Source organism: Rhinopithecus roxellana, chromosome 11 (assembly GCF_007565055.1).
Source record: "Rhinopithecus roxellana isolate Shanxi Qingling chromosome 11, ASM756505v1, whole genome shotgun sequence".
In the NCBI taxonomy this organism is placed as follows: Eukaryota; Metazoa; Chordata; class Mammalia; order Primates; family Cercopithecidae; genus Rhinopithecus; species Rhinopithecus roxellana.
Genome location: NC_044559.1, coordinates 61840471 through 61860460, shown reverse-complemented (window position 1 = coordinate 61860460; position 19990 = coordinate 61840471). Strand labels below are relative to the sequence as shown.

Below are 19990 nucleotides of genomic sequence, written 5' to 3'. Positions count from 1 at the left end.
GGTTCTTCTTGGTTGAAACCTTAGTGAGGACAGAGAAAGTGCAAGCAATTGGTGTAACTGAAACTTGAGTGACTGGGGACCTGCTGGTACTTAACACCTTGCATCCAAGAAGCTCAGTGATTTTGGAAAATAGCGTTGTAATGGTAGCATTTGTTACCTACATGAGGCATACTTCAAAAATTACAAGTGAATCTTGTGGAAAGACGTCCCTACTTCAGTTTTGGGGTATATTTCAGACCTCTATCTGGGAGCTCTCAGGGCTAGCTACCCTCAAGACTTGTAGTGGATAAGTGTGGCTGGCTGCAGGGTCCCCCATCTCCTTTCCATAGTCCACATATCACCCCGGGTACTGCAAGGTGGCAAAGGCCAAAGTGTTGGATAAGAGGCAGTCCTGCTGAAAAGCCAGTGGTTTTGGAAATATGAGCTGGAATAATTTTCTGATAGTTTTAAATTTAGGCTGTAAAACAATTGGTGTTTTGGTTTGGGAGTTCTTGCACTTACTAATCACTAAACAATTTCTACATGTGGAAGGCTCAATTAATGCAGAGCCAAGAACAGTGTCTTCTTTTCCCATCAACTCTTGGGCAGCCTGCGAACTTCCTCATAGCTGGGTCAGGAGGCATTGCAGGATAGGACCCAGCCCTCATGGACTGGCAAACCCAGGTCGTTGCCTTGTGCACAGAGGGACCCTAGAGGGTTTTGGAACTGGTATGTGAGTTGAAGTCCTTGATCTCATTTCTTATTAATTTCCTAGATGACTTCCATAGCAGCTGTTGCAAATGCTTGCTTCTTTTTGAGCTCCTGGTCTCCCATAGCCCTGCTCTTGGCAGATGTCCATATAAACAAAGTCATGGAGACAGAGAGAGAGAGAGCCCTTTCTCTCTCTCCTTTCCGCTTCAGAGTATGTCTGCTTTTTTTTCCCTGACAGGTGCTAGCTTGGTTCTGAGTGCTACCACGTATGGATAAGTCTTGTTTCCTACTCCCTTACACCATCTCCTTCTGTCCTGCCTCTGCCCTCTCTCAGGTGCCCAAGTATCCTGTTGCCATATTCAGCTACTCTGTGGTATGCTTCTTGAACTGGATAACCTTCCCCATGCCTTTGATTGGTATCTTTCCTGTTACGACCCATCTGTCTCACAGTCCACTCCCTCAAAGCCCTACTGTGGACATTGTAATCTGAAATTATACCTTGAATGTAAACATTCGCTGAATGTTTATTGACACCTACTGTGTGCGTGGGAGCTGAGGGTACAGATGCCAGGAGATACAGAGATGAGTCAGACTTCTGAGATTATTAGTATAGAATGGAGAGAGAGACATGAGACAAATAGCATTATAGATTAATGACAAAAATATGTAAAGGTTAGAAGGGGAGAGGGGCAGTTTACCTTGAAGAATTTTATAAGTGTGGATCCCTCAGACAAGAGGAGGGGGTCATGCTGGAGCCAAAAGCCAGTGATGGATTACTGTGTTCCCACTTTCTGATAAGATTTCTCTGTGACTCATCTAGAACAGAGGGAGACCTCTGTAACTACAAGATCTCTAGTAGTAGCGTTTGGCTCAATGTGGCAGGTGGTTGCAAAGAACCTTTTAAGGCAGAAATAGGCCTATGGGTGTCCTAAGGTAACATCACATGGGTAATTGCCAACTCTGCATATCTTTTGGGCTAGACTCTGACTTAAGGAGAAGATAAGAAGTCTTCAGTGAATTTCTTAAGCCCTGAGCATCTTCTTTGTATTCTGCTTTAAGAACTTGTTGGTTTCTGTATTTCATACTCAGTGGCTGTGGCGCTTGGATGCCCTGGTTCCACAGAAGGCCTTGAATACTGAGTCTGAGGATGGGGCTTGCTTACAAGGACCTTCCTCCCTGTCTTAACCAGACTGTGTTTTAACCTTTCATCTCACTTTTTACTTTTCATTCATGGATAGTGTTTGTCACTGTGTGTGTGTGTGTGTGTGTGTGTGTGTGTGTGTGTGTGTGTGTATGAATGAGTGAATGAATATCTCTCACACTCTAAATTCTTTCAAAGGCGGGAAGTACTGTTCTCTTGTTTGCTATTTTATCCACTCTACCTCTACTGGGTCTGGCACATAATAAAGAAAGAATGAACAGGACAAACACCCATTCTGAAAGTGAACTTCTCTGGCAATTGTGGTTTGTACATACCAGCTGGAGCATAGACAATTGGCTTTTTAATGTGGTAAGGGAAAAGGTCAAAAGAAAGACATCATCATTGACCAAAGTTCTTCCAGCAGATGATGTTTATAATCAATCCCAAAAGGGTCTTTTCAATATATAATGTGCTTTGATTTATTTAATCAGATTTACATCCTGATTGTGGAAATTGTTATATAAATCTATATATGAGATAAAGTTTTATAGAATTGTATATAAAAAAATGCAAACAAACAATGAAGAACATGTAAAAACCAGTGAAATCTGAACATGGACTATAGTTTATTAATAGTAATAGTATTGTACCCAGTGTCAAGTTTGTGCTTTTGATAATTGTATTGTTATTACTTAAGATATGGGGAGAAGCTGGGTGAAGGATACAGGGGAACATTCTACAATGTTTGTATCTCCTATGTGAGTCTAGAGTTATTTCAAAATCAAAAGTAAAAAAAACACAGAGATACCACTACACACCATTAAAATAAGTAAAAAGCAAACAAACAAAACAAAAACGGATAATACCAAGTACTGACAAAGATACAGAGCAACTAGAACTCTCCTACATCGCTGGTGAGAGTCTGAGAAGATATAGCCACTTTGGAAAATAGGTGGTTTCTTACAAAGTTAAGCACATACCATATAAGCTAGTAGTTTCACTCCTAAGTTTTTATCCAAGAGAATTGAAAACCTCTATTCACACAGAAATGTGTAGGCTAATACTTCTGACAGCTTTATTCATAACTGCTAAAACTGAAAAAAATGTAATTGTCCTTCAGCTAGTAAATGGATAAACAAACTGATATGCCTATCAATGAAATACTGCTCATCAATAAGAAAGAACAACACAACTATTTGACTGAAACTCAGATGCCTTATATTATGTGAAAGGAACCAAACTCAAAAGAATCCATACTTTATGATTCAATTTAAAGGACATTCTGGAAAAGGCAAGAGTATAGGGTTAGAAAATAGATCATCACTGCCAGGAGTGTGTGATCGGGGAGAAGACTGACTGCAAAGGGCATAGGGAAATTTTTGAGATAAATGAATTGTTCTGTATCTTGATTGTGGTGGTGATTACATGACTGTGTGTGTTTGTTAAAACTCATTGAACTGTACACTTAAAAGACTGGATTACTGCATGCAAATTATACCTCATTAAGTCTGACTTTAAAATAAAAATAACACCAACAAAAATAAATAATTAATGATGCGCTTTGGCTTAAATACCATCAAAGGATCATCTTGTTAGCTACTTGGATAAGGATTTGTTAAGTCATTAGTTACACAGAATGCCTCATTCTAATACAAAGGTGCAGCCCTTTCAGTTCTCTGGCCTCTAATTGGGTGATGGAAATAGCTATTACTATAGAAGTGGATGCTCTAATGATCTTTGTTAAACAGAATGCTGCTGGGAGGTTACAACAAAAGCTGCTGATTCTAGCTTTAGTGGGTATAGCATTTAGTATGTGAACATAGAGTCAAATCTACTCCATCACCTCTCCTGGTTCCTTTGCCATTAAAATATTCATCACTAGAGAAGAGTTGACTTTTCAGATCCTTTTTAATCTCAGCCATAACAAATGCACTATTTTCATGTATATATATGTCTATTTTCATGTATATATACATGTGTATATACATGTATATATGTGTGTGTGTGTATGTGTGTATATATATATGTATATTTTCCTAGAATGGCTTATCATATGTCCTACTGGAAAAACCAACATGTTTGATTTGGTGGGAGGAGGAATGGCTAATTTAATCACTGTCTAATTAAAATACAACTCACAAATGTTTACAGCAAGAATTGGAGAGTTCTAACTGGAAAATTGAAGCTGTAGAGCTCTTAAACTGGGTTTCTTGATAATCAACATACTTTATAAATCAAAATCAAGATATGATTTTGAAGGAAGGTTTAAATTCCAAACTCTTGGCTGTGATTTGTGGGGTTGAAGGATGTAACCTCTATCCTTATGGGACAGATATCTCAACAATACGTATAAGATTACACAGTCTTTCCCCAACAAGAGATTTCTTGTTTATTTAAAACTGGGATTTACTAAATTGGTTTGAATTTAATGCTATTCAGTAGTCAACTCAGTTGAGCAAGCACTTACCAATAATCATTAACTACATGCCACATCTGTGATAAGGTGCTAAGTTTACACAGGCAAATGAGCCCCAAACCCTGTTTTTAAGGAAATTACCATCCATCAGGGTGGACCAAACCATGTGCAGCCAGCTAAACTTCAGCAACAGGGGAGATCCCTAAGGAGGAAGCCATTACATAGGAGGTGACATTTGAATTCAGCCTTAATGTGTAAGCAGAATTTGGTCTAGTGTGGAAGCGAGAAAGCCCAAGGTTTTCTGGCAGAGGCTTAAGAACTTCACTGACAAATTCTTATATTCTCCTTAGGTCAGAGTCTGGCCCAAAAGGTATAGAGAATTGGCAGTTACCCAAAGGTCTGCCCAAAAGAAGTTCTTTCCACAGTGAGTCAAACAAACCCCACTGTTGGCGATCCTTTACTTACAGAGGTCTCCCTGCAGTCTAGACGAGTCACAGTGAAATCCCATCAGAGAGGAGGACATAATAATCTATTGCTGGCTTTAGGCTAATGTCTGACATGACTTCCTTTTTGTCACTTGATATTTCACTATCATACCAAGAGAGATGTTAACCCTAGTTAACTGATGAGAAACGTGAGCTGAAGCAGCTCGAGTCACTTGCCCTAGGATGCAGCTCTAGGATTCAGTCAACGTCCGACTGTGCTGATTTTTGCACTACAGCCCATGTGGCCTACTACGAGGACATAGAGACCCCATAAACTTATGGCCCCTGGATCTCAGCCCTCAAGTGTGGTTAGCATGCCAAAATGGTAAATCTTTTAATACTCTTGGATTGTTTAGCTCTTTAAATGTTTGAGGTGCTTTTATATACATTGTTATTTGATTTTTACTTTAAAAACAACTCAGAATAAATGACTGTAGTTTTAAATAGAGCATTGTTGTCACATAGCACCTTTGGGGAGCCCATGCATTGCTTGAGGTGGTCAAAGACTCTGGCTGAGTGGCTGGGGCCAGTAGTAGGGAGTGGGTACATCTTTAGCAGATCCCATGAATTGTCCCTCATGGGATCTGTTGTGGGGGATTAAATGGTTCTCATCCTATCTCCAACTAAGCTGAAGCTTACTGTAACCAGAGGAGCCACTGGCTTGGAGCCCCTGGTTGGAACATAAGTTCTCTTGGGTATTGCCATTCCAGGGTATTAGGGTATTGGGGCCTGAGGCCCCTGAAGATAGCATGAAGCCATTTGGGGACTTCTGCATGAGAACTTCTTATCACTAAGTGCATGTAATTGCTGATTTAGTCTGGCCTGGCAGGCCCAGTGGTTCTGGTAAGTGGTATTATTATACCAGGCTATTGGCTGGTAGTTGGCTAATTTGAGGGAAAAAGAGGTGGTTGGATTCTATGGTAAATTCAGTTGGATGCAAGTGATAGGATTTGCCACAGGGATCATAAAAATCAGGGAGCTGTTCAGGGTGCAGAGGTGAATCCCATGGCTCAGGCCTGAATTCACTCACTCTGCTCTAGGTACAGAGTGTGATCATGTGTTCAAAATTGTGCTTTCTGCCGCTCCGGATTATTTGATAAAGGAACGTCCATGCCGCCTGCATTTTAGCCTGTTTCGCTCAGCTCGGGCTGGCCTGAGCCCAGGGCCTTGGTGTTCCTGGGCTTCTGTGGCTCAGAAGAGCTGCATGGGAGCTCAGAGACAAAGGGGCTTGTTGTGTGAACTCAGATCAGTGGCAGCTGCAAGAAAGAAGAGAGATAAAATCCTTCTGTTTTGCTTTTGCTCAACTCTAAATGGTGCTTTAGGATTTTTATAACGTTGCAGTGTTCCTTAGGAAAGCTTGACTTGACACATTTATTCTCAGGGTTTTAGGACCCTCTGTGAGGAATGGTTTGATCTGTCAGAAGGATGGCCTGACAGGGATAGAGCTGTTGGCCACACCTAGCTACCAATGGACTAGGTGATCTTGTGCCAGTCGCTTCCTCTGCCTGGGTCTATAAACCTGGGGGAGCTTGGACTGGAGCAGCTGAGTGGTTCCCAATCACTACCAGCATTCTGGGTGCATTTGGTACTAGAACACTGGATTGTAATAGACATGCTTTGCAGGATTTTTGGAGCCTGACAGTATTGCTTCCTATGCCTGGGTTGAAGCACTTATTCATTTGGATCATGGTGTGGCTGCAAAGACTCGGTTCAGTTAAGTGAGGTCATGTGCATGAAGCACCTAGCAGGGTACCTGGCACCTGGAAAGGGTGCAGCTAATGGTGACCACTATTAACATTTAAATTTTGAGGTATGTGCTTGCTGCACTGTCTATGTACTTCCTGTCACAGAGTAAGTGGCTCCCATTATCTTTAATTTAAAAAAATTCTGATAATTGTGGACAAGCAGCACATCCCTTTAATTTGCTCCTGGAGGACTGACCTGTGTGATCTTAGGAGTGAGTGGGCAGCTCTGCTTTGCTGCCTTCCCTTTTAGTGTAGGATTCTGTAACATGAAATGAAACTGAGCAGACACATGGTCTGAGTGGCTCACTTAGGGACTTCATTATCTATGTATGGATTTTTCATAGCTCTTAACTTTTTTTGTTAGGAAGGAAATCTATGTGGCATAGACAATGCCATGGAAAAATGCAACTGTAACTTTTCCTTGAGCAAGAACACAGAAGCGTGAGAAGGAAGGCTTAATTCCTTCTCTAATATTTATTGAACTCTGCTATTTTTCAGGCACTGGAGATGCAAAAATGAGTACGATCAATATGGTCCTTGCCCTCATGGAGATTAGTTTATTGGGGCAGAGCAGACACTAAATTACAGAAATAATGATTTAATTATAGTTGTGACTAGTGCTGGGAGAAGTACAGATTGTAATAAGTGTGTAATGTAGGATCTGTATGTAATGGGGAGATCAGAAAACTCACTCTGGGGGAATGACTTCTAGTGAGAGGTCTGAAGGGTAAGAGGAGAGTATTCCGGGACAAGGGAGATGGGGAAGGCAATTCTTCAGGAAGAAGGATGGGAAGATGGAGTAATAGGGAGGGAGAGGAAGGATCACAGCTCAGTTTCAGGCCTGAGCAACTGGGAGAAGGCTGGTGCCATGTCTGCAGATAGAAAATGTTGGTGGATTGTAGTTTGGGTGGGAGTGGGGTCAGTCGGGCACCCTCCTTTCTCTTTAGGGGATGCTCTCCCCTCACAGATATAGTGTGCTTTGCTCCCCATTCCTTGGGCCTCTGCTCAGATGGCCCCGTTAGGGAGACTTTTCCTGACCACTTCAGGTACATCACCCCCTCCCATCCCTGCTCCCTTGGGCTCTGCAGCACCTATCACTGCCGATGAGCTGCTTGCTGCATGTGAACTCCTTGAGGGCAGAGTCTTTGTTTTATTCCCTGCTGTATCTATAGCACCTAGAGCAGTGCCTGGCATATTAGAAGCCCTCAATAAGTACTTGTTGAAAGAATCATGAGTTTGCCTTTGGTTGTGGTTTTTGTGTCCTTCTGAAACTTGAGTGACTTTTTAAATTAACCTGAGGCTGGAGAGGAGATGGTTGTAGGAGTAGTGTTCACTTGACATACCAGGTCTTCTTTTTAAGGCAGAAAGAATAGAAAAGATGGATTTTCTTCTTTTTTTAAAAAAAATATTCAATATTAGGCATGATAGAACAGAACAGCTAGAAAAATGTTTGAATATGACTTCTTTGTTCATTATAAATTGGTATAAAAATCTAGCCCTCTATCTGATATTGACTAGATTTTTGGGCTAAATTATAACCTATTGTAATTTCTCTAATTGTTTCTGTGGGAGGAGCTGTGGACTTTAATTTAATTTTTTAAATTTATTTTTGAGACAGGGTCTCACTCTGTCGCCCAGGGTGAAGTGCAGTGGTGCAATCATAGCACGCTTCAGCCTCTACCTCCCAGGCTCAAGCAGTCCTCCCACCTTAGCCTCCCAAGTGGCTGGAACTACAGGCACACACCAACACCCCCAGCTAATTTTTGTATATATATATTTTTAAATAGAGATAGGGTTTCGCCATGTTATGCACACTGGTCTCGAATTCCTGGCCTCCTGCCTTGGCCTCCCAAAGTGCTGGGGTTACAGGCATGAGCCACTGCACCTGGCCAAGCTGTTGACTTTTTGATTGTATCTTTTTACTACTGGGGAGAGGTATGGAGGCTAGGATCAAAACTTCATCAAAAGAGAAATTTGATAGCAACATTCAATAAAAACAATTTGTTAGAGATATTTTTGAATCTTTGGGTCTCTGTATAGCCAGAAAGGAATAATAACTCAGAAATGTTTTTCTAAACCTTTTTGACTTTTAGAAATAAGTCAACTGCCATTACTTTTTTTAAAAAAATGAACAGGATTGATGTTTGTACAGGAGGCTGTGTATATAGTGGTTACAAGTATAGCTGTTAGAGTTAGATCTCTGTTTAAATCACTCCCTTTCCCTCCCTATTACCCGATCTTCCCATCCTTCTTCCTGGAGAATTGCCTTCTGTCACTTACTACCTGTATGAGCTTGCACAATTACTTAACTTCTTTCTTTAAAATGGATATTATCAAAATTATGTTATTTGGGGGATTAAGATAAGATAAAATCCATTATTGTCACCATTTATAAGCTAACATAACTGATGACAGTGCTAAATGGGATTTAAAGGTAGGGACTATCTTAAGAAAGCTAAGTGTTATAAAGTATAATTAGTCCAATCCAGTGTTTCCTAAACTTACCTAAGCTTAAGAATCTCCCCCGGGCACTTATTAAAAATATAGATTCTCAGGCACCACCCAGACTTACTGAATCGACTCTCCAGGGGAGGGGCCTGGGAGCCTAGTGAGGTAGGTAGGATGATGACACACTCTGCGTTTTCTGAGCCTGTCCTGGTTTCAGGTACCCTGAGTGATGAATTCCAGATGTCTGTTTATACTTGTCAGACTGTGTCCCAATTTTCAGACAGGAGCTATGGGCACTGTTTATATAGGCCATCTTATTCAGAATCTTCTCTCATATCAATGCAGGTAGAACATGCTTCTAAAACACGAGAGAATGTATAGCCACAAAGTCGCATAGTGTCAGTCAGCGTAAGTCACTCAGCCAACCTGGCCTTCATTTTTTCTCTGTACAAAACTTCTACGATCTTGATAATCTGCTCTGTTAAGTGCAGACAGTGACGTGGTCAACATATGTTGACAGCCCTCTCTCTTGCCCGGTCTCTTAGGCCCTAGTGATATCAGGCTGTCAGAGTGACAGTGCCTGTGGAATGTGTCTGCATGGGGCAGTGAACCCTAGCCTTCCTTTGTCGTCTAAGGCCAAACCCACAGAATTGCTCTTCTCTCCTCCACGAGCTAGGAACTAGGGAGCAAGGTCTCACTCCACTACACTTAGAGCAGTGTATTCTTAATCAGCTCTTTTAGAAAACCAGTGTTTTGCTGTTTTCACGTAAGTCTGCAAGTTCATTTTCCCTCTCTGGCCCAGGTACTAAGTAATCATTTCCCCATCAGTGACAAGGGACGATGAACATCTAAAATTTTACTCCCAGGGCTGAGCTTTCTGTAGACATTACAAATAGAGTTCACATGTCTTTAAGGAATACAGGATTCTCACATTCAGTTAAGGTGGTTCTCCCCATGCTAGGTAGGGTTGGAGAACATGATTCTTTGGAGATTTAAGGAATTTTCTCTGGCAGCCATTTTTTGTATTGGTCATGGTTTCATATGATATTTTATTTCACTACATTTCGGGCTGGGCTTAACTGTATCTTCTTTCTGTTTGCATCATGGGAGAGATTGGATCTGTGCTGAGAATTTTATTTGTATGATAAGTTCATTTTCTGACCAGTAACAGATATTCCACTTTTGGGAACTATTTTACTATTTTTAAAATGGAAAAGTTGATGTACATTTATAAAGTTGCACATTTTTACTTCCTTTAGAAAGAGACTGTGAGGTCTTGAGGGCATCCACATAAATACATTTGATTTTAGGGACCTGGGGACTGAAAAGGAACGTATTCCTTCTTCTTTTTTCCCTAACATTTTCCTATGACAGAATTTTGTGTCTGCACAATTAAAGAGTAGAATACTAAAATTTTGGTGAATTTAAGAACAACTCATTAGGAAAACGTGAAATGTGAGCAGATATTTGCTGCTCTGTGGGCATGCCTAAAAGACTAAACTTTCCAGATAGAGAGAAGGGCAAGGTCAGCATGCTGGTTGGTGAGTTTGTTTTCTTCCCTTCCATGGGCAGGTAGAAGGAACTGGGCTCTCAGTGGGATGGCACCTCTCCTCTCCCTTACTTCCCGGGGGAGCTCACTTAGGGAGGAGCCTGGGCCTGTAGTGTTCCTTACTGACTTCTCCTGCTGTGCTTGCTTGTTTTTTTTTTTTTTTTTCTTTCCTCATTTGTAAATCATCTTTGTATGGGGAGAGGCTGGAGTGGAAATTCAAGAGTCATCTTTTTGCAGGCAGTAGAGGTGATTACCTAGGTAAGCAGTTTTGATCAGTTATAGCTACAGATTGCTATCTTGTCAGGTAAGAGGCCTCTGGGGGAGGAGGAACTTTGTGGCAGAAAGCCAGGGCCTGGGCACTCAGTTCCTGTTGACAGCTAAAAGGCAAGGCCAACCCCACATATTTCTAAATTGCAAATACAGTGCATTGTGAAAACGTAGTCCCTGTCCACAAAGAAGGCCCTCTGCTCAAAGAAACAAATGAAAAAAACCCTAACTCCTCCCTTTCCCCAGGAAACATACAACAATGATGGACAGTGAAGCAAGATGTGCAGTTTGGTTGAATACCCATACTTAAAATTTTAATTGTTTATATAATCATGTCTCTTTATCTAAAAAGTAATTTAAGAATTTTTCTTAGGGGTTCAATGATACTATGAATTTTAACATCTTACCACGTTGTCTAACCTCTTTGAAAGTAGGGCCTTGATCTTGAGGTTTCTGGAAACTCCTGTGGCACCAAACATAGGACAGAACGCCCTCTCAGGACTCAGAGACAACTTGTTGAATTGAAGTATGATTCAGTAGATTTATGTAGGTGGAATTCTTCACTACTTGCCTTGTGGGTGTTCACATTTTGTCCATATTCATGATGTTTATTTACAAGCTGTTTTAGCTCAAGAATTGCCTGCTAATTTTTTTTTAGTCTGTGTGTGAGTCATATAGAATTATCTTTGCAAATTAATTTCCTTAATGAACTCAGAGAAGAGGAAAAAATCAAACATGTTTCACCAAGCGTTCTACCTAATTAAAAAATGTAACAAAGTACTTTTGTATATAATATAAAGTTTTATATACAATGTAGTAAATAGACAATGTAAATATTGCCTTTTTAATTTCTAGATAATTATGAACCCATTTCATTCCTTGTTAGGATGATAGAGTTTGTGGACTTGTCCTTTCCTTTCTCTGCTCCTTAGCATTGAAGGACTTCTCAAGGGAGATGCTGGTGCACTGGAAAAGAATGATAACTTACTCCAAGTAGGATTAAGGGACATGAATGAGGGGGCCACAGCAGGGCATATTTGGGGGAAGTATAGATATTATTGCCAGAGCATAAATTGCAGGAGAAGATGACACGGGATGAGAGAGAAGGAGGCCATTCCTTCTGTCTGGCCCCCATAATCACTGAGACCCAGAATTGATAGATATTCATTGTCAGGCCTCTGAGCCAAAGCTAAGCCATCATATCCCCTGTGACCTGCACATAGACATCCAGATGGCCGGTTCCTGCCTTAAGTGATGACATTCCACCACAAAAGAAGTGAAAATGGCTTGTTCCTGCCTTAACTGATGACATTACCTTGTGAAATTCCTTTTCCTGGCTCATCCTGGCTCAAAAGCTCCCCCACTGAGCACCTTGTGACCCCCACCCCTGCCCACCAGAGAACAACCCCCTTTGACTGTAATTTTCCTTTACCTACCCAAATCCTATATAATGGCCCCACCCCTATCGCCCTTCGCTGACTCTTTTTGGACTCAGCCCCCCTGCACCCAGGTGAAATAAACAGCCTTGTTGCTCACACAAAGCGTGTTTGGTGATCTCTTCACATGGATGCGCATGAAACTCATAAGGTGACCCTGAGTCTTCCTAGCATTGGTGAATGTGTTCTTTGGAAAATCAGATGAGATCCCTTATTACTCTTGAACTACCATAGAAATATTTAAGATTACATGCCCATATACCTTAGTTACTGAAATTACAGAGTAATTTTAAAGAATTTTAATGGAACAATGATTGCAACAGAAGGAATTTCCTGAGCTAATAAACCTAAACTAATGCCATTATCAAGGCATCCTGATGTTTTGAACCATGTCTCTGGGTGGATGGAAAAAAAACTTAGTATGGACTTATGTTAGCCAAGGTGGTAGAAACCTGAAGCCAGTAACATAATTAAGGTTTTGGAGTGCTATTTCACATGACTGTTTCTCAGTGGAGTATATGAATAAAGTTAATGTGTCAAAATTTTAAGGGTTAACTTAAAGTGCATTGTGATATTAATGGAACCCAAATCAGAATCCTTATGTAGGAATTAAAGGTGTCAATGTAAGTGCTTAGAAAAATACCTGGCACACACACTCATAGAGGGTCTGGAAGTGTTCTGGTGGTGAATTAGTATCCTTTTGATTTAACCTTTATTTTATTTTATTTTAGTTTTTATTTTTTAATTTTTTTTATTTTTGAGACGGAGTCTCGTTTTGTTGCCCAGGCTGGAGTGCAGTGGCGCGATCTCGGCTCACTGCAAGCTCCGCCTCCCGGGTTCACGCCATTCTCCTGCCTCAGCCTCCGAGTAGCTGGGACTACAGGTGCCCGCCACCACGCCCGGCTAATTTTTTGTATTTTTAGTAGAGACGGGGTTTCACCGTGTTAGCCAGGATGGTCTTGATCTCCTCACCTCGTGATCCACACGCCCCAGCCTCCCAAAGTGCTGGGATTACAGGCTTGAGCCACTGCGCCCAGCTAACCTTCATTTTAAAACCGATTTTCATTTATTTGATTTCTTTAAATGAGAAGTAAGCATACATCTTCTTTCACAATTGCTTCAGGTTCACAACTGTTTTCTATTTTACTATAATTTATTAGTAAATTTTAATAAACAGAACAGCAGCTATTTGATGGTGGTTTGGGTTAAGTAATTTCTGAGACTTTCCTATAGATTCTTTGAATTTATGAGAATGAGAAGAATGAATGAGAAGCCTGATAAAAATTCCAAGTTAAAGATACTGAGGAAATGTACAACAGATCAAGCTTGTTTTTTGTTTGCTTGTTTGTTTGTTTTGAGACAGTCTCGCTCTGTCACCCAGGCTGGAGTGCAGTGGCGCAATCTTGGCTCACTGCAACCTCCGCCTCACGGGTTCAAGCGATTCTCCTGCCTCAGCCTCCTGACTAGCTGGGATTACAGGCACATGCCACCATACCTGGCTAATTTTTGTATTTTTTGGTAGAGAAGGGGGTTTCACCATGTTGGTCAGGCTGGTCTCGAACTTCTGACCTCATGATCCACCCACCTTGTCCTCCCAAAGTGTTGGGATTACAGGCATGAGCCACTGTGCCAGGCTGATCAAACTTGTTTTTAAAATACAATATGTGAATTTAGCCTAAGCCATATGTTTAAAATATAGCCATTTGGCATTAACTTTTTAATTAACTAATCAAGAGAAGAGGGAAAACCAATCTTGTCTCACAATGTGCACTCTCCCTTTTTGCTGTAACTAAATTAAATATAACTTAAAATATATGACAAGCTCTTGTTACCACTTTTTCAAACTGAAAAGAGGTGTAATTTTGTGATGTGCTACCACTGTTTAGTGTCCTACCTGAATATCCTGCCTTTGGAAAATAATATTTATGTTTATAATTTGTATATAAGAAAATACTATCTTGTCTACAGTGACAGCCTTGAGGTTTGGTAAGTATATATATGAATTGTAAAACAGGGTCATCTGGGAGTAGTTGAGGAAAGGATATGTATATTTCAATGCTAAATGAGACCTTTTTGTGACTTAACTTTTAGTGGTGTTCCAGCAATAATGAGACTTTCCTCCTCCTTATCATCATCTGTCTTTCTTTTAGTGCTTCTTAGGAGCCAGACACCATGCTAAGTGCTTTGTACAATTTTGTAACTGAATTCTCCCAAGAGCTTTAAGAAATGGATATTCATAGCTCCATTTCACCAATGAGAAAACCGAGGCTTAGGGAAGGTACTTTACTTCAGAAGTAGCTGTTTCGTATTTGAATACAGGATGGTTTTGTGTCCAGAGCTTTATTTTTAAAATTGAATCTCAGCTGCTGTTATTAAAATTACCTCTCAGAAAGTGAATAGTAGCATACTCATGAAAATCAGGTTTTCTGACATTCTTAGCCAATTGCATAGATGGACAAAAGTTTAATTCAATTAGCCAGTTTTAAAATAAAAATATTTAAAGAATTACCAGTAGGATGGCTACTATTAAAAAACCCAGAAAATAACAAGTGTTGGCCAGGATGTGGAGAAATTGGAACACTCGTGCACTCTTGGTGGGAATGTAAAATGGTATAGCTGCTATGGAAAGCAATATGACAGTTCCTGAAAAAAATTAAAAATAGAACTACCATATAATCCAGCAATTCCACTTCTGGGTTTAGACCTGAAAGTATTGAGAGCAGCTTATTGAAGATTTGTACACCCCAGTTTATAGCAGCCTTATTCATAATAACCAAGGAGAGGAAACAACCTAAATATCCACTGATGGATGAATGTGATTTGTTTTTCTAAGACCACCAGAGAGGGCACAAAAGAACCAGCGAGTAGGCAAGGGTAGGAGCAAAACTGCAAATTTGTTTTTGGTCACCTAGCTTCAGGGGAAGAAGGTGGGTAGGGAGAGGTCTGTCGGCCTCCGGCAAAGGAGGCCAACAGAGTCACCCGGTGGGGCTCTCAGACGGAGTTCCCACAGTCCCGACAGGAGTGGGGGGCTGGGAAGTCCGCGCGTGGCGTCCGTCCGGAGCGGCTTTTCTAGGAATGGGAGGGCAATAGGCGGGGCACGGGCGTGTCGGGGGGCGTTCCGCAGGTGCGACCAGGTAAATCTTAGTCTCTTCGGATTGACCTCACCTGGCGCATGCCCGGTTGGTCTGCACCCTCCCTGGGTGCTGGCTGCATTTTCGCGCGCGCAGGAAAAGTTGGTGATGAAGAACCCGGAAGTGCGCCATCCTGCCTCCCTTCCTCCAAACAGAATGGGTCCATCAGTGGATATTTAGGTTGAAACAAAATAGGATGTGTACATACAATGGAATATTACTCAGCCCTAAAAAGGAAGGAAATTCTGACACTTGCTACAACATGGATGAACCTTGAGGACATTATACTGACTGAAATCAGCTAGTCACAAAAGGAAAAATACTATATGCTTCTACATATATGAGGTACCTAGTGTATTCATAAAGACAGAAAGTAGAATGGTGGTTTCTAGGGACTGGGAGGGGAGTTACTGCTTAACAGGTACAGCGTTTCTCTTTTGGATGTTGAAAACGCTCTGGAAATGGATGGTGGTGATGGTTGCACTGCAGTGTGAATGTACTTAAAGCCATAAAACTATATACTTAAAAAAGATTAAGGTGATAAATTATGTTATGTATGTTTTACCGCAATAAAAATAATACCTTAAAAAGAAAATAAGGATTGAAGTGATTGGTTGTGAATTCCTTTTTATCTCTGAAGGATAAGAGAGATTTTATCCAATCACATCTTTCCCAGGTTAAATTACCATGATCCCCTCCCCCAAACAGCATTACTGAAAAAGCAGGGGTGTTGGGCAAGTCATTGAGACATTGAGTTATATTTCCCTGACTCCCAATTTGCTTGAAGTCTGCGTTCTCTTCATCTTGTCCTTTTAAAATGAGTGGGCTTTTCTTAGAGACTGAATTCCCTGGAGTGTGATATCAGCATACTTTTACTCTGAGAGTTTTTAGCAGCAGCTTTCTCAGCCTGAGAGGAGAAGCAAAATATAAAAATAACTTGGGGCTCACATTCAAATAGTTAAACAGATATGTCCAAAGGGAGATCTGTAACTGAAAGTCATGCATTTCAGTTAGGCACAGTGTTAGATGGTAGCTGGATGAATCATCTGGTCTGACCTGTCAACTGACGGATCTGGAATTTTTTTTTTTTGGACGGAGTTTCACTCTTGTTGCCCGGGCTGGAGTGCAATGGTGTGATCTTGGCTCACTGCAACCTCCACCTCCCAGGTTCAAACGATTCTCCTGCCTCAGCCTCCTGAGTAGCTGGGATTACAGGCATGCACCACCACGCCCAGCTAATTTTTTGTATTTTTAGTAGAGATGGCGTTTCACTATGTTGACCAGGCTGGTCTCGAACTCCTGACCTCAGGCAATCCACCCACTTCGGCCTCCCAAAATGCTGGGATTACAGGCGTGAGCCACCGTGCCCAGCTAGGATCTGGTTTTAATACCCACTTTACCTTTTGGCTTCTCTTGCATAATCTCACTGGTTCTGTTCAGCTCCATATGGACAAGTTTAATATGATAGAACACTGAAGCTTGTTTGTCATGTCTTTCAGCTTTAACACTATTATGGGTTGTATAGATTGTAATTCTTGAAAAGACGAGTCCTCACATTTCTTGTTAGTTGATAGCTACATGAGCAGTATAGTGGTGAATGGAGCTCACACTGAAGTGCATAATGGTCCTTATTAGACAACTTTGTAAGTTTGAAAAGGTCATCAAAGGAGAAGTAGGATCGTCTGTCAAGGCTACCCTGTTGTGGGAAAGAGACGTGTGGGTGGAGGCAGAATTCTGGTAGTTGATGGTTGAGACTTGGAGAGGTTTGCATCGAGCCTTCTGGATGGACTTCATTATAATGACAGTGGAGAGCTGTCTTTACTTTTCAGTGTTGGAAGAAGGGTGGAGGGTGATTTTACCATATCCTCCTTTTAAGGTCACTTTTACCAGTGGGTGGAAGCTGTAGTGGAATTGAGGAGACCAAACAGGAGGCTGCTGTGGGTTCATGTGTAAAGATGTTGGTAATGCCATTAGTTGACATGAATGGAGGACTACTTGGATGCCAAAAGCTTTATCCTTACTGTAGTTCTGTGAGCTATAGATGGGTGACATTACTGGCAACATTTTGCAGATGAGGACATTCAGGATTAGAGAGGCTAAGCAGTTTGCCTAAGATCACACAGCTCATAATTAATTTGAGATGGTAGCCAGGCCTAGGTACTGGTAGGGAGTAGCTGTTTTTATTCTCCCAAAGTCATGGGATCACCTGGAATGTGATATAGAAAGGCCTAGGGGTTGTCTTTAAATTGGGATCCAGGAGCCATGAGGCAGCTCTGGCCATCTGTTCTTACTTGGAATGTTTAACAGCTTCTGGACATTACTAAGTGGGCTGGCTTGCGTTTTGTTGAGGAACGGGACAAATGGGGCATTTACTAGTGCTGTGTGCTTCGTCGCTTTTCTGGGTAGTGTTTGGTGATGGGCATAGTGTGGAGTGGTGGCAGAGTACACAGTGTGATTCTGTTTGGTAAGGGAGCTGTACATTGATATTTATTGATGTGAATAGGTTCATGCAGTCCCCTAGGCATTTGGCTGGAGGATAAAGAACAGCCATCAACCAGCAGAGTGCTTTTTTTTTGAAGTTTATGCAAGACAGTGTGCTTGATACTACTGCTGGCTTGACAATAAAGGCAGAAAGACGTTAAGAGCCATTAAAGAATTATTTATACCAGAATACAAAAACACACTTTTCAAATGTTTTGTAGGCCCTTTTCCTGCAGGCAACAGTGCAAAGCATGTGCCTCATCTACTCAAATTTAGGAAAGGTGGTTGGTGGTTTTGCAGAGAAGCAAGGAACTGTAATATTTCTCGCATTCGTCATGCTTATCATACAATACACTGGATTCAGTATGAAGGAAAACCGACAGGTATGGAGTGTCTGCTCTTTTATTTCAAAAAATTGTTCATTTTTTTAATTAAAAAAGGAAATATGTGCACATGGCTTTAGAAAGCTCTGTAAACAATGTAGAAGGATACAGAAAGTGAAAATCCTCCCTTTCATCTCAGTTCTCCCTTGCCTTCCCCAGAGATGGGCCAAATTTTCTTATGTATTCTTCCATACATGTTCTATGCAGATACAAACATGTTCTGTGTATAATAGGCATACTATTCCAAACTTTGCTTTTTTTGTTTTATAATTCTTGGAGACAATTTCATATCAACCAGAGAATTCTATTCAATTTATTTTAATATAGTTCCACAATTTCAATATATGAAATTACCAAAATGTTTTTAGCCAGCCCGCTACTTAAACCTTAGAGCTTTTATAAATAATATTGAGAAGTATATTCTTATATTCGTTATTTTACACATGTTTCAGTATATCTGCAGAATAAACTTCTATGTTTATATGTACATTTAAATATTGGGAGCCTAACTGTTGGTCTGTGTAAAGCTAGATTTTGAACATGTATTGTATGAATGACCAGTCTTTTTATAGAATTTAACTTGATTAACATGGTTTCTACCCTGCTTGCATTGGTGAAAAAGTGCTGATCAAATAGATCACATTCTATTTAAACATTTTTCTCCTAAAATTAAGGCATTTTAGCCAAATTTTATTTCAGAGAAGTACAGTTTAATCATTAATTAATAAGCCTCTTCCACACCTTGACAGATACAGCACAATCTTTTTTTTTTTTTTTTTTTCTTAACTTTTAAGTTCAGGGGTACAGGTGCAGGTTTGTTACATAGGTAAACTGGTGTCATGGGAGTTTGTTGAACAGATTATTTCATCCCACAGATATTAAGCCTAGTATCCATTGGTTATTTTTGCTGACCTTCTCCCTCCTCCCACCCTCTACCCTCTGAAAGGCTCCAGTGTGTGCTGTTCCCTTCTATATGTCCATGTGTTCTCATTATTTAGCTCGCACTTACAAGTGAGAACTTGTAGTGTTTGGTTTTCTGTACCTGTGTTAGTTTGCTAAGGATAATGGCCTCCAGCTCCATCCATGTTCCTTCAAAGGACATGATCTTGTTCTTTTTTTATGACTGCACAGTATTCCATGGTGTGCCTGTACCACATTTTCTTTATCCAGTCTACCATTGATGGGCATTTAGGTTGATTCCATGTCTTTGCTATTGTGAATAGTCCTGTAATGAACATAATGCATGCATGTATCTTTATAATAGAATGATTTTTATTCTTTTGAATGTATACCCAGTATTGGAATTGCTGGATCAAATGGTATTTCCGTGTTTAGGTCTTTGAGGAGCCAACACACTTTCTTCCACAGTGGTTGAACTAATTTACACTCCCACCAACAGTGTATAAGTGTTTCTTTTTCTCTAGAACCTCGCCAGCGTTTGTTATTTTTTGACTTTTTAATAATAGCCATTCTAGCCAGGCAACAGGCACTCATGCTTGTAATCCCAGCACTTTGCGGGGCTGAGGCGGGCGGATCACAAGGTCAGGAGTTTGAGACCAGCCTGGCCGACATGGTGAAACCTATCTCTACTAAAGATACCAAAAATTAGCCAGACGTGGTGGCGCGAGCCTGTAATCCCAGCTAGATGGGAGGCTGAGGCAGGAGAATTGCTTGAACCCAGGAGGCGGAGGCTATAGAGAGTCGAGATCGCGCCATCACACTCCAGCCTGGGTGACAGGGCAAGACTCCGTCTCACAAAAACAAAGTAGATAATAAAAGCCATTCTGACTGGTGTAAGTTGGTATCTCATTGTGGTTT

General features: G+C 40.9%; 1 protein-coding gene across 5 annotated transcripts in view; it reads left to right on the top strand.

Moving 5' to 3' along the window:
- The window catches only part of SGMS1 (sphingomyelin synthase 1), a 316221-nt gene that overhangs the window by 114083 nt on the left and 182148 nt on the right, over positions 1 to 19990 (top strand). The gene's annotated exons all lie outside the window — the stretch shown is intronic.